Source organism: Aptenodytes forsteri, unplaced genomic scaffold (assembly GCF_000699145.1).
Source record: "Aptenodytes forsteri isolate BGI_AS27 unplaced genomic scaffold, ASM69914v1 Scaffold309, whole genome shotgun sequence".
Lineage (NCBI taxonomy): Eukaryota > Metazoa > Chordata > Aves > Sphenisciformes > Spheniscidae > Aptenodytes > Aptenodytes forsteri.
Genome location: NW_008795857.1, coordinates 26,661 through 41,308, shown reverse-complemented (window position 1 = coordinate 41,308; position 14,648 = coordinate 26,661).

Sequence of the window (14,648 nt, the reverse complement as noted above, 5' to 3'; positions counted from 1 at the left end):
CTCAAAGACACTTGTTCTTGAAAATCAGTGATGAGAGCTGTGTGAGTGAGAATAACTTCAGTTTGTGACAAGGTAATTGATGAAATCTATTCTGTAAGCCTTGACAGGGTAACTTCCTGCTGTAAGTCATTGCTTACTTGAGGTTTAGTTTTACAAGTTTTGAAAATGCTGGGTTTTACCAAGTGCCAGTCTCTATTATAAGAAGCATCATGTTACCAAACATCTGGATTAACACTCTTCCATTTTTTCCTTAGTTTCTGGAACAATGTCTTCTGTATCATGAAATGTCCAAGTGTAAAGCTGTATGTTATGTGAGTACCTAACATGCTCACTTGTATTACAGATGCTATGTCAAAAGGAAAATAAAGTCTTCAGGCCTTCTTATGTGTACTAAAGAAATAGGAAATTCTTAGTTTATTTTATGGCACTAGAAAGCCAGATCTGGTGGTGGTGTTCTGAAGAATTGCTATTTTTATACAGCGGCAATTACTTGCAAAGGACTTGAGTGCTGTTTTGACGTCTGGGGAGTTGGGATGTCTGCTAACGTACCTCATCATCCTATATTGGGGAAAAAATACATGATTTAATAACCTTATCCCTGCAGATGTGATTGATATTCCATACTAGAAGCAAGTCAGGAGCATCAGATATGTGACAGAACTTGGCATACCACTTCAGCTTACGTTTACAATGTTAATACAGATCTTTAGTATTTTTACTATTGTCCATTCTGGAAGAGGTAGAAAAGAGAACCTGAATCTAACTATACTCAGAAAAAATTAACTTTCTTCCATGGAAATTGCTAGTGGTCTAATTGCTAATAAGTTTTTTTTTCCATGTAAACATCTTGTCCATGCAAGCCTGAAATGCTGCTAAATAGCACAGTGTTAGTGTGCTAGGAAGTAACAGGAGGATTCTCGAATGAGCTGTTAAGAGGTGTATAAAACGTTACACCATTTGAGGGATATTTTTGCTTGTTCTCCCCCCACCCCCTTTTATCTGACAGTAATATCCATTCCTGATTTCATAGTAGAGTACAACATGGCACATAACCTCATCTTATTCCTTTTTGGTTGACAGGCATTTTGTAATTCCCAAACACTAGAGAAATACCTGCTTTAATAAACTTAGAATATTGCTGCATGGAGTGCTGCTTTGGTCTCTTTTGTGTTGATTGATGAGAGATTCTTGTTTTACATCGCTTTTTTTTTCTGTGTGCTTCATAGAGGTCAGTGTTTTCTATGCATGGAATATTCATAATTGTTTGCTGCTTTAAAGGAGGGAAAAAAAAGTGTTTCATATAGTTGTAGTTATTATGCTGCTCTAATACTTTGAACGCTGTTTCTGTTTAGGAAGACTTGTTTGTACTGATACACATTTCCAAAAAATGCTGTAGAAATAGGTTCACTGAAAACACTATAATGCATCTTATGCTAGTGGATTGTATGCAGTTTGCTATGTCTGGACACACAGAAGTACTTGTGGCCACTGAAGTCTGAGTTGGTCTTTTTGCTTCTAACTTAGTGTGATTAACTGCGAGTGTACTGCTGCTAGGTGTCACCAAGCTTCACAATCCTGTTACGAAGATAGTTTGCATTTGTACTGTATTCTCTGAGAGAGGAGCTAATAGGTACGTATGACACAGCTTGTAGCGTCCCAGTGCAGTGCATTGCTGTGTACTTACTTGCCTGGGAAGCTTCAATGGAAATTCTTCAGATCTGCGGAAGGAAGTTGCTTTTATTGTTAATAGCCTACATCCCTGTTTTAAGGTTGTTTGAAGGTAGAGATCCTCTCTGCTGTGTTTCTGCCAAAAGATAATAGAAGTAGGAGTTGATGAGCAGCAAGGTATCTTTTATATGAAGAAGTGTGCCTGTCTGTGGCTTGTCTTTTGCCAAGTCCAAGAGGATATTGCCATCATACCATGGAAGCTGTCAGATTAAATTTCTGGAGCTCTGTCTGGACAAGAGCAATTTTTTTGCTCTGTAGTAATGGAAATATAAAAGACACTACTGCTATCGAATACAGCTGAACTCAAGGTGACCTGAGAGTGGCTGTGTTTTGGATAGCTGGAATTTTCAGAATATGTAGATGACAAACACAAATATCCCATGCGTGGCCTTTGGTGTAAAGCTCTAAGGTTAACAGAAAAGGGTACCTGCTTTGTAGAGGCTTATGTAGATAATAGCTGTAAAAACCTAGCCTTTATCCAGGTGTTGAATTTCTTCCCAGCAAACTGTCAATGTTGTATCCACAGCTGGTGTTTCTGGAACTTTCCTTGCTGTCAGGTTTGTTGGAGATGAAGACTCTTTACACAAACCTGACAGGTAACATTACAGCTTAGCAAAGAGCAGAGGCGAAGTGATACTGTCAATATTGTATTGCTTTTGAACTTATTTGAGTTGTAACTTGACTCATGATTGGCATCCATCTGCTTTGTAAGATACATGAGGATAAATGTGGATATTTGTCTTCAAATGAACTGGTGAAAAAGCAAGGGCAAGAGGATGTCTCCTTATGCTGGAGCGGGGATGACTACAGCACAGTCAAATGTCTGTGTCTCCGAGTCCACATGGGCTAATAATATGCTTTAGAGAGCAGTGAGGTTTTTAATACAAAACAGAGTTGCAACGAAGTTCATGTTCTGGTGTATATTTAAATTCCAGTTCTTCATGTGTACGTGAAGAGCCCTGGACTGTCACAAGAATTGCACACTAAGCATATAGTCATTCTTGTCAATAAAAAGGAACTCAGTGATTATCAATGCCAGGCTTGGGATATTTAGGCATAGCCCTGGATATTTTTTTCTCTGCTGTCATCTGTTTGCTTCTGCTAATTAGCAGTAGCAGTTTTCAAGCTCACTCTCAGTGCAGCTGTATACTTTTTTCTCCTGGATCATACATTGATTTTGCTTGCTTTGTTCCAAAGGTTGATCAAGGTTTTGATGACAGCATCTAACCAGGTGGCTGCATGCAACTCATGGGCTTATAACCAAGCATTCTTCTCACTGCATGTATCAGATGATCAAAGCTGAAGGAACCTCAGGCCATGTTGGACTGAACACTGGAAAACCACGTGACAGTAAGTCAGTGTTGGGACAGTAAGTAAGTTACCAAGATAAGACACAAGTTTGGGTACTGTGTGTTGTTAGCCAGGTTCTTGTCTTCCATGAATTTCTGGAAATGGTACTGTCTGAGCATCTTCCTTCCAGATCCCTCAAGTTGTTGGGAAACCAGCAAAGCTGTCTGGTTACTTGTTCTGTGTCTTCGTGTGCCTTGTTAAAATTAATAATAATGATCTCAACATGTTAATTGGTAATAAGGACAAAATTTCATTCTGTTTCCATGTCCTGTTTGAACTCATATTGATCTCTGCACCTGTATGTCCCAAGAAATGAGAATTTTAAAACATAATTCAAAATATAACTGTTTGCCACAAGCCCTTGCCAATAAATGGCTATAATAATCTTTTTCAAGGAAAACTTACTGCTGCCTGAAACAGTCAGAACAGATGAAGCTTTAAAGAGAGTATATGCGCTGCGTGTGGCCTAGTACAGCCCCTTTCCTGGGTTCTGCTGCTTTTGTTAACAGAATCTGCAGCCCAAGCTTCCTGTTTAGCCTGCTGCACACTCAGTCTTAGAAGAAACCACAGCAGAAAGCAGGTGCTAACTAGATCCAGCTGCTAATAAAGATCGGCAAAAGCTATTCTGTATCTTGAGGTGGAGATGTAAGCTTTATGTTAAAGATGAGGAAAGCTCCCAGGCAGAGCTCTAGAAACAAGCACCACTTGAAAATCCTTTTGAAATATGATAGACATGCCCAGATGTTAAGTTTCAGTGTTTTAACTTAACCTGAGTTACTGTTAAATGGAGGAAGTAAAGCAGATAGGCAGGATTAATTTTTCTACTCTTTACGGATGCTGATACTCAAAAATAGTAAATTATATTTGCAGAGAGGAAGTTACTGATTTTCCCCTTGGTAGAGAGTTCTGCCTGCTCATGTTGCTTTAAAGGTTTGAATCTTCAGTGTGCAAGAGAGAATGCTATAGATGCATCCAATTAACTATTGAAAAGGCTTAGCCAGAAAAAAACTGGTACCTTGCAGAGAAACCGGTGCAGCTCATGACATGAAGCAAAGGAGCGCACAACATTGATGAATGCAGAGGACAACCTTGGCAAGTAAATACATTCCAATGCAATGTTTTTCTCCATCGCTGTGCTTTGGAGCCCCAGCAAACATGTCATAATGTGAAAATAGTTACAAGTGTTTCACATTGTTCCCTCTGGCTGCTTCCTAGCAGCATTTCTACAGTTCCTTGTGTAAGTCTGTCATTGTCCTATTGAATTTCTGGGCATGTATAAACTGGTAATTTTCCACTAGCTACCCCAGAATATTTTGTTTGTATTTCAGGTTGCTATTCCTGAGTGGCTTCTTGCACCTTCCACAAAGATAGAACATGTATCATTTCTGTGAAATGCTGGGAGAGGGAACATGTTATGAAAATTATATTTTAATGGACACCTTAACTGCACCATAATTGCATCTAGTTTCCAGGAGGCTGGGTTAAGAGGATGAGCTGTAAGACTTAAGACCCCACTCTGTTGAAGCAATGGTGGAGGGCAAACACCTTAATTCTTTCTTACTCAAGACTTTTACCTAAAGGTCCGACAACAAACAACTGACATGCTAGTCTTAGAGGCTTTTGCCTTGCCTTTACAACCTAGAGTAAGACGACAATTCTTTTCCTTGGTCTGTCTTGTTTATACTAATGCTATACAAGAATTCAACGTAGTTACTTAATGAAAAAGACCCAATCCAGTTGGCATAAGTTTTCTTCATGTTAGAATTGGTCTAGCATGCAGATGCCATCTAGTGGTCGAAGGCCAGTGGATGGAAACCTATTACTGCAGAACTGGCATTTTATTGCATGTTTATCCTGCACTTGTCTGATGCGGAAGCCTTACACTTGATCAGTACTGAAATATATCCATAGTGCATGGCTTCATAATAACTCAGAACTTGCTGCATTGAAACTAGGCTTACCTCAGTTAGACGTAGAAATTTATTTCCCTTAAATTTGTCAGACTTCATGAGGTCTCTTAAAATTATCTGAGGATTCTGAAGGAAAAAAAAAAAGTTGGAGCTGCCATGAAAAACATAGAAAAGTTAGGCTTTGTCTTAGGCAAAGGTTTCCAGGTTTCTTCCCCACTCTGGAATCTTCTGTTCCCAAGTCTAACCAAGTAAGGTGGGATTCTTTGTATAAATTTCCAGTGATTGGAGGAGGACTGGTGGAAAATATGTAAGAAAAAGTATGTTTAGGTCTGGTATAAACCAATGTAACTACATAGAAAAAAAAAATGAATTGGTTCTGGCTTAGGTGTGGAGAACTAATTGGGGGATGCTATCAGAACAGGGCTGGTACTAAATTTGGGTATCTTACCTACCCAAATATTACATAATTTGTGTTGCTTTTAATTAAGCAGTTCTTCCTCTGCTCCACCTATGGGCTTGGTATCACAGGCTTATACTATTGAAAAGAGATTTGTAGAGTTTAGACCTGATTTGAGGGAAACACTTGATATTTAGCCAGGTTCCACTAGTTGTCTACAATGAGTTGCTCTTGAAAAGCTGTATCTACACTGTTGTGTGAGTTCGGAGCAATTATGTGTTTTAGAAGTGAATTCTCCTGACTGTCCTCATGTGCTGGTTTGGATTGCAGAGCTCATGCTGTTCTATGCAAATTAGATCTTTTGGTTTAGTTTCATGCAAAAGAAGTTTGTTCCTAGCGTATGCCGAAGGTGTCAGTGATCCAAACTACTGAGTGGGCCATGCCACTGAAGTCTCCCAGCAAGGGTGGGTGACACATTGGTGCACCAATAGATAGAATGGAATCAAAAGGTGAAGAGCTTATGTGACGCTGCAGTGCTTCCCATGCTGTGTAAAGTTAAACTGGCATCTGCACGTCAGACATTCTGTCAAGAGTCACACTGAAGCCTGTTACTCTACTGTTCCATAATCTACCCAACATTTTCCTCAGTATCCTTTCCATTCTTTCTCTCATACTTTCTGTTGCGCCGATTTTTATCTCTCTTTTCTGACTGCTTTTCTACCCAATTCTGGCAAGGTGCCTTTGGCTTCCCAGGTGTTCCGATATGGTGGCACCTTAGGCTGCAAGGAAATACTTTCAATCTGTCATGAGAGGGCTGAAATCTTTGGTGACTGGATAACCTAGCAGCAGTAGGAGGAGGCTGTGTACCTCAGTAGTCACTGACTACCAGAAGACCAGCAACTGGGGTATGTGTACAGTTAAAGAAGGTGGAAGAAGTCATCTTGAAGACCAGGGCAACAACCAGATTTTGAGGTGTCATAGCATATGTCCTTACTACAATGATAATAAAGAGATCTCTTTGGAAGCATACAGCCTCCTGTGCTTGTAGCAGCTGAGATTGAACCCTGGTGAATGTACTGCTTTCCTATACATGTTGTTAGGGTAGAGGGGGAGGACAGGCATGTGAGGCTTCAGGTGGAACTAGGGCACAGGTCCAAGTGTGTGGAGAGGCAGTGAGTTGCTAGTCTGAGCAGGAGGGCTGTTTTAGGCCTTTAAAAGCAATTCCATGTGGCTGTGAGCTGTAGGAGAAATCTACCATGAAACAATTCTGTCTCAAAGTGCTGGTTTCCTGCCATGTGAGGTCTGTCCAAGGAGCTAAGCAAACTGCACACAAGGATAACATGCTTGTGTAACCTTCCTCAACTTCCAAGAGGCCATACAGCCTCTTCCCCTCCATAAATACTGTAAGGTATCAGCTAGTGACACTACACACAACACTGAACAGCAGCCATGACAAATATTGGTTGAGGTGTCAGTTTACTTGGAATGAAAGGCAGTTACCTGCTGATGTTGCAGCAATGTTTTTTTCCCTCCACATTCTAGCAAGCCTGAAAGGTTTCATGGCTGCCCTTCCTTAGTCAGGCCCTGGGAGCAGCAGCATGAAGTTTGTCCTAGAGGAGATGTGTCATACCACTGTGTGGTCACTTCAGGATCAGAGGCTTGGATGTCAGGTACAGAGCTGCTATTTCAGTAGGCAACGTGCAGTCATGGATTGGTTATGGGCCAAGTGCCCTCAGGGTGGCAGGAGAAAAAGGATGTGTTGTCCTGCTTGCTGGCATGATTTTGTTCCAAATATATAGCAGTCTAGTGGGAGGGTAGACAAGCTTGTGTGTCATAAGAATTTCAGGTGGTTGGTTACTAAGGGGAGGCCTTGCTGGAAGGTGTGCTGTTCACAACTGTGGTCTAAGGCAAAAGTGAGAAGGAAATAGAGAAGGAAGAGCTTGGAGACAACCATGGTCAGTTACCTAGAACTCGTAGCAGGCCTGACAGCAGTTCTTGGGCAGCCTGTGTGCCAGACTTGTTAAAGCTCAGGAGCAGGAGACTCTGGGAAGGTGGTGGGAAGACCAGTATCTTCAGGAGGCATTTGATTTCCCTCCAGAGTTCCCACATCATGCTCTTTGGCAGTGAGCCAATCAAAGTGGGCCAACTGCAGGAAGAAAGGAAGGTGAAGGTCAGCTTGATTCTTCTAGCAGCTTTCCATACACCTCTGGTCATCAGATTACCTCATGCTCACCTGTGTGAGTGGAGAGGGTATGTGGCATGGAAGCAGACTCTGTATAGAGTGCTTACTGGTCTTCTAGCCTTCCTCAAAACTGGGGGTGTGATACTTGCCCCTTTGGTTAGGCCACACTGATAAGTTTGGGTTATTAGTCCCTAGTGGGTCATGTTGAACCCGTAGGAGGAGTTTGTATTGGCCCACTCATTCCTAACTCTTTCCTATCCCTGAAGTTCTAGGCCTCACTGGCTCCCCCAGGGCCCTGTCTCTGCTCATCCACATAGGGATTATGGGCCACCTCTCAGGGAATACAGTTTTGTTTGGATGCTTTTGCTGAGCCATTCCAGTTCAACTCGAATGTTCTGACCACTCAGATTTTTGGGTTTCCACCTCAAGTTACCTGACTCCCTGACTTGTGGTTTTCTAGGGTACAGACTGAGCCATGTGTAAAGCTGGAAGGGTGTGGTAACTCTGAAAAGGGTGCTTCAGCAAAGACTAGGCTCAGAATAAATGGATGCCTTCAGCCTTTGGCTGAATTACTGGCTCAAACATCCACATGGGAGGAGTAGCATATATCTGTTTTGCTTATAAAATATATGTTCAGCTCTTATAGTAGTATCTGGTAGTTGGGAACAAATAACGGCTTATGCCCTCAGGGCTCTGCGATGTTGACCTGAGGCTATGAAGCAGGCTGGGAGGAAATGGAGAAGCTCTGAAGCTTGTGGCCAGTTTGTGGAGATGGGACTGAGCATACCTTGTTGGGAACCTCTGGGAATCATGCAAGAGCTTGACAGTCATATACTTACACTTGTCAGGCATGAGTTTGTCCCCATACAGTGCTGCATATTCTTTTCTTGGCTGGTAATAGAGAAATTTTAATGCACTAAGTATTTTTGCACTCAGATGAACTGTATCTCCCTTTAAAAAAAAATAAATAAAATTCAGTACTAGATACAGAAGTTTGTGTCCGAGTTATCAAAATGGCCAGGAGGTGGCATCAGTGTACCACAAATAAGCATTTGAGGCTCAAAGTGGCACTTAAAGGAGGCAGGTTCACTGTGAACATTTTTTCAGTGCTTGCTTAGTCGCTCATGTCTGTACAAGCAGGCTTTGTTATGTAGGTGAAGTGCAGTATTTTTATGTAACTTATCTAAATCAAGAACTAATTATTTGCAGGCAGTTCTGGTCAGATATTTTTTAGGGTGGTTGGATGTGTTTATTTTTGTACACAATTACTCAAACTATATTTGTGTGGTTACCAATTTATGCATGTAGGTTTTTTATAGGTCACTGATCTCCTCAGTCACTGGTTTTAGTGTCCTAGTCTTAAAACTGAGGAAAACTTGAGCGACTGAAGTTTATAATGTTAATGCTTTATGAACAAGAAATGTTTGCTCTGTGCTGCAAATATAACGCATTCCTGTCCCCCTTTCATGTTAACGTAGTCTGTAATCCACAAGTATCCAAGCAATAAATCTGCCTCACAGTCTTTTAGGGTAGATAAGTATCATGGTAGAAAACAAAAATATCAAAGGACTCTTGACAGTAGAGTGCTTGTGAAAACTAGAGTGAAAATGCCAGAGGTTCTGACTCAGGCCTGCAGTTAGGGTTAGATTCCTACTTAAAGACAGTAATTAATGTGTCCTGTGTATAATACTGGCAGTGCTGGCCACCATTTCCTAATAAAGGGTTCTGGTTTTTTGCTTGGAACTCTTCCAAAACTTTGGTTCTTCCTCAGTCTTTGTTTTATCCTGATTTCTATTTTTATTTCTTCCTTCATTTTAACCTTTTCAAAGAATGAGCAATAAGAAAAAACATTTTCTCCACCCATATCAGAGACAATGCTTTGTTCTCGTGTTTTTGCTGACCCACAAATAACACTTCAAAGCAGGAGCTGAAGAAAACACTGCAATCCCTCCTTCACTACGGTGTTGTCATATTGACAGTAGCACTGCCCTACTGCAGGGTTAGTGTGCAATGATCTAATTGCCTTAGATTGTTGGCTGCTCATCTTCCTATGCTGATTGCTACTAGATGTTAATCTCTTCTGTTTGTACTTTGAACTGATGCCTGCAATTCTTAGAATTGGTTCAACAGAGAAAGAATCAGTACCATTGTGAGACAAGAAAAAAATCATGATCCTTGCCCAGCTTTATTACTAGCACATACCAGAGGATGACCTGTGCTATGCTGGGATGATTGATTGGTATGCTGCGGTGATCTTGCACATGGCTTTGATAGATGATTTCTACAAAGACTGGGGACAAAAGCATTTGTCTGCATTCTTCTCATTGGAGCCATTTGGTAACCTGTGGCTGCTAGCAGCTGTGGAAGATCCCATGGCAACATGTTGTCCATGAGGTATGAGTTGGACTCCTGAAACTTCACAAGATGCTTCTTGCTGTTCTGTCGTCAAACTTCAAGTGACTGTAATTCTCTAAAACCCAGTTTTGTATTTGTTTTGCATATATCCCCATTTCTTAATTTCTTAGAAAAGCAGCATGTGTAATTGAATTTACATGGCATTAGCCTGTGATACTAAGTCATTGTACATCTCTCCATGTAGGAGATAGCGCACATTGCCCAGTACAACTTACGAGAGAAACAAGAACTTCAAAGTGGAGAGCACTGGGATGATACACATGCTTCTTTGAAACAGGCGTCTGAGCCTACTGCTAGCTTTTACTGGAAACCATTCAAAATTCCCCTCTGAGATAACATTTGAAAGTCAATTGTTTTTATAAATTTCCCTATAGGAAAACCAAAAGTGGTGTGCTGTAGTTGATGCTTACCTCTTTGTTTCAGTAAGGCTGACTTTTTTTGCAAGAAAATTGTCCGCATAAGACTTCAACCAGCTTTAGTATTTCCATTCTGGGAGTACTAAGCATTGTAGGCCTGGTGGGAAATAAGCTGCTTGTGTAGTTCCTTACCCAGTTACGGTGGTCTGTTTTATTTTTATGTATCCACTTTCTCCAGCCTGAAAATCTGCCTTTATGTCTTATTACCTCTGCTTCATGTTTATTAGTTTGTGGCTTCTGCTGACATCCCTTTTTACAGGTAGGTGTGTGTATGTCTGTATATATATACGTTTTCAAATATCTTCTGACTCCTTTATTTGGAGTGAAAATTGGGGTGGCCAGTTTGAGAGTCAGTCACCCCTGAATCCCACTAGACACCCAAGCTCATAAAAAACTAAGTTAAAAGAAGCAGCTTAATTGCAGTAGCATAAGGTAAAGGTAGCTTACCCTGCTGCGGTGTTTGCATGTTTTGTGCTGCTTTAGCAAGTGTTTTACTGGTATCCAGGCTACCTGTTCTAAAGCTATTCAGCTGGAGGTGGTTATGATTGGTAATATTGTTTTATAAGCAGTACAACTCAATGTGAACAACCCCAAGAACAAATACATCTTTGAAATGCATGATGCTGCTGGCCAAAAGAGTAGACACGAAGTGGCCTTTCACACAAGGAGTTAAAGGGATATGCCTTTGCAGCTCAGATTTAAGGGAGTAATAATGTAGGAAAATAGCATCCAGAAGTTTCTGCTGCTGCCTAAAAGGAATTCTTCAGTTGCGTTCTGTTATCTGTAGCAAAGATACTGATAGAATTTATATCAGGTCTCTTTCTCCATTCTCCACGAAGAAGAATTAATCTGGCAAAATGCTGACCTCTTCTGCTAAAAATTAGTATTTCCCAAGAATTCAGTGCCCTACAGAAATAGTCACTTCCAGAAGAACACCTGGAAACAGAAAAAACATGGCAGTTTTCAGTGGCAGGTAATTTCTGTATCAAACACTTTTCTTCCTCCTGGGGTGATGGTCTTAAGAACTATGGAGATGATGCAGGGAGAACAGAGGATTGAGCCACAAGCCTAAACACCTAAATAGTTTAGTCTATGTACCCTGAACCTAGCATATTTCTAAACCTCTTTGACTTCCTCTTTCAAAGAGTTGAACTTGAATTTAAGATGTTACTACCTCATGCTTCTTTTTTAACAGTTCACACCCTATTTATGATGTGGGATACTGCAAGACTCTTTTTTTTTTTAAGAACTCCAAACTGTCATAGATTAAACATTAGCTGCAGTCATGCACCATCTGTTGTTGCCTCTTGAGCATACAAGCATGTTCCTGAATATCCCCTGTGTCAATATCCCATGTATGATAGGTCGAGAGATTTAACTACTTGTTGACAAAGCATCAGTGAATTGATTTTTTTTTTAAGCAAGTGATATCTTGTATTAGGAGATTTCCCTGTATCACATGCTACTTTAACTCAAACAATTACTGTCATAGCAGATATTTCAGAGAAAAATTTTGTAATTTGTCAGACATATTAAATGTTCATTGATTTCAAAATCATAAAACTTTCACGTAGTTACAGAATATAGCTGTATCCACAACCAATATATTCTGTAGTTATTGACTCTCTCAAAATGCTATTTCACTAATAAGAGCAAATGTTCCATAAAAAGCAAGGAGCTTATGTTGATTCCTGTAATTACTTTTTAAGCAGATGGAACATACATGTCCAGCTCATTTCAGAAGCCCCAGGCACAGCAGTCTTGCAGTTACGAGGAATCAGTCTCACTTCCATGAAAAGGAATGGCAGTAAAGATAAGTTGTGAACTTTTCTTGATCCCTACCACACAGCAAGTGTACTGTTGAAGGGACATGGAAAGCCTTGAAAAAGTAGCTAAATAGAAATGAATGCTGCACAAAGTGCCCTGGGCACTGAAAAATGCTCATTTTAAATGTTAACCATTCCCAGTGTGAAGCTTTCAGTGCTGTGATGGTTGTATTTTGAGGCAGGCCAGCCTAGTGAGTTAGCTTTCTGGTCAGAATCCTGCACGGATCATTAAACACGTAGTATCCAAAAAAACAGGAGGGCAAAGGTTCCTTCTCGCACTGTACAAAAGCCATGTATTTGGGCTCAAGGTTTATCTACTACTGCATGGAATCAACCTTTTATTGAACATAAAAGTCTCATTTGAAGTTGTTTGATGATTAATATCTGCAAACTGCCTTTTATTGGATCCCAACAAAAAGCCTGTCAGGTCATGTATTAATTGAAGCATGACAAACAACTGTTTTTCTCATGGATGATGGCAAAAAAGCAACAATTTAAAGGGCTACAGTTGCTAATTTGGAATGAAACTAAAAGATAGGATCTGGATTCCTTTCTCTGGCTTGTACTTTATCATCGGGATTTCTGAAAGCGGCTGGAACTTCTGCTAAAGAGAAACAGGGTCTGGTTGGCTTCAGTTGAGATGTGTGTTGCACTGCCTGTGCCAGCTGAGCCCTCTTTCCCAGTGGAAGAGTTCCACCCTGTGGGAGGGCAGACGGTGGTAGTGCCTCCTGTCCTCCTTCTGGCTCTGTCAGAGCAAAACCCAACTTTCTGTGGGAGTCCAGGAGACAATGCCCAGAACCTTTGCACTCTTCTGTTGCGCTGGCAACAGCATCTTCCTTTCTGAGCTGTTTCTCTACCGTGGGTACTGTTGCATCTCCCAGTGCTGTGGCTACCTCTTTTATCACCTTTCTGTCTAGGTTTCCACTGATGCAAACCAGGAGTAGGTTAGGCAAAACCTTACTAGTGAAAAGGTCAGTGTCCTCTTGCATATATTCACCTCCCATTGATTTTGGTGAGATGGCATGCCTGAGAGAAGAACTTCTAACACTTACTACATAACCATCAAATAAGAAACTAACCTTACTAGGTTCCTGTAATAGGTATCTCTAGTACATAATAGGTCTCTTCAGATCAAGCACTCACCTCAATCTATTTCTATTGTCTTAGATATTGTCAAGTGTTCACAAAAGAATGTCTGTAGCAAGATGTAGCAAGTCCAGATAATGAAAATCCTCTGCCCTCTCGCTCTTAGTATAACTTTTTGTGCATTGCAAGATCTCTCTTCTGTAGTGTGGAAAAGGTACATACAGATGTTGTCTGTAAATGGCTTTTTGACATGGGTGAAAGTGTGTCAGTGTGTGTGCTAAAAATTAAATAGTACAGTAGCTGTATGATAGTGCTTGGCCTCATTCTCTGGCCCTCTCTAGTTTACTCATATGGACATGGCTGCGAGTCCTGCAAGACAGAAGGAAGGTGCATAATGTGACCCATGCAACCTGTTTAGTCATAAGTTGCAACTTCAATCAAGCCCTTGCCGACAGCTCCTCTCATTGTAGACATCCTGTTCTGCATCTAACGGCTGTACAAGATGAACTCTAGGAAAGTTGCCCCAAAGCCTAATCCTATATTTATGGAAAAAAAGGTGACCTGGAAACGTCAGCAACTTGAAGTTTCATCTAGGTTTATCTCAAGACTGTCACTAAGGAAGAGAGAGAACAGCCTTACAAGAGAGCAGCCAGCTGCCTCCTGAGAGGAAGGAGTCTCCTTTGAAGTGAAAGTGGCTTTGGACAGGTGACGCGCGATAGAGCTGACCTAGTGGAAGTAGGAACTGCACTTGGAGATTGTGCACGTGGTGTACTGTAACCCTCTGCTGACATGGGAAGAGCAGTCTCTGCCTCCTTACCCCTTAGTAAGGTGGCTTGGAAGCATCTGAGATAAGCTGCTTGCATCCCCTGGGACTGTGTTAGTTGCTGGAACCTGTGTAAGGTGTATGAGGAAGAAGATGATTATACCCATGTGGGCTTAGCCCCAGCACAGCCTTAAGAAATTGAATTCTCACTCAAGCAGGCAACTGGCCAGTCTCTTGTGAGACTGTTCTCTAAGGAAGAGGAAAAAGCCTTAAGATAAACCTGACTACCTTTAAGTTGCTGAGCTGTCCCATGGAGACACTTTCTCATGCTGAAGAGGAAACAAGGTGATACTGCTTCCTTCCTCCTTATGATGCTTCCAGTTGAGAGCAGATCTGCTTCATCTGCCTTTCACTCATCATGATTTGGGGACTTTACAATACTTCTTCACCAACAATTATAGACTTTTCTACATATGGACTTTGCTTTTGCAGAGTCTGCAGATAGTAGTAGCTATCAGTTTTTAAGACTAACTTGTTTAATCAATCAGACTAGCTTGTGGAAGGAAGAGGACAGG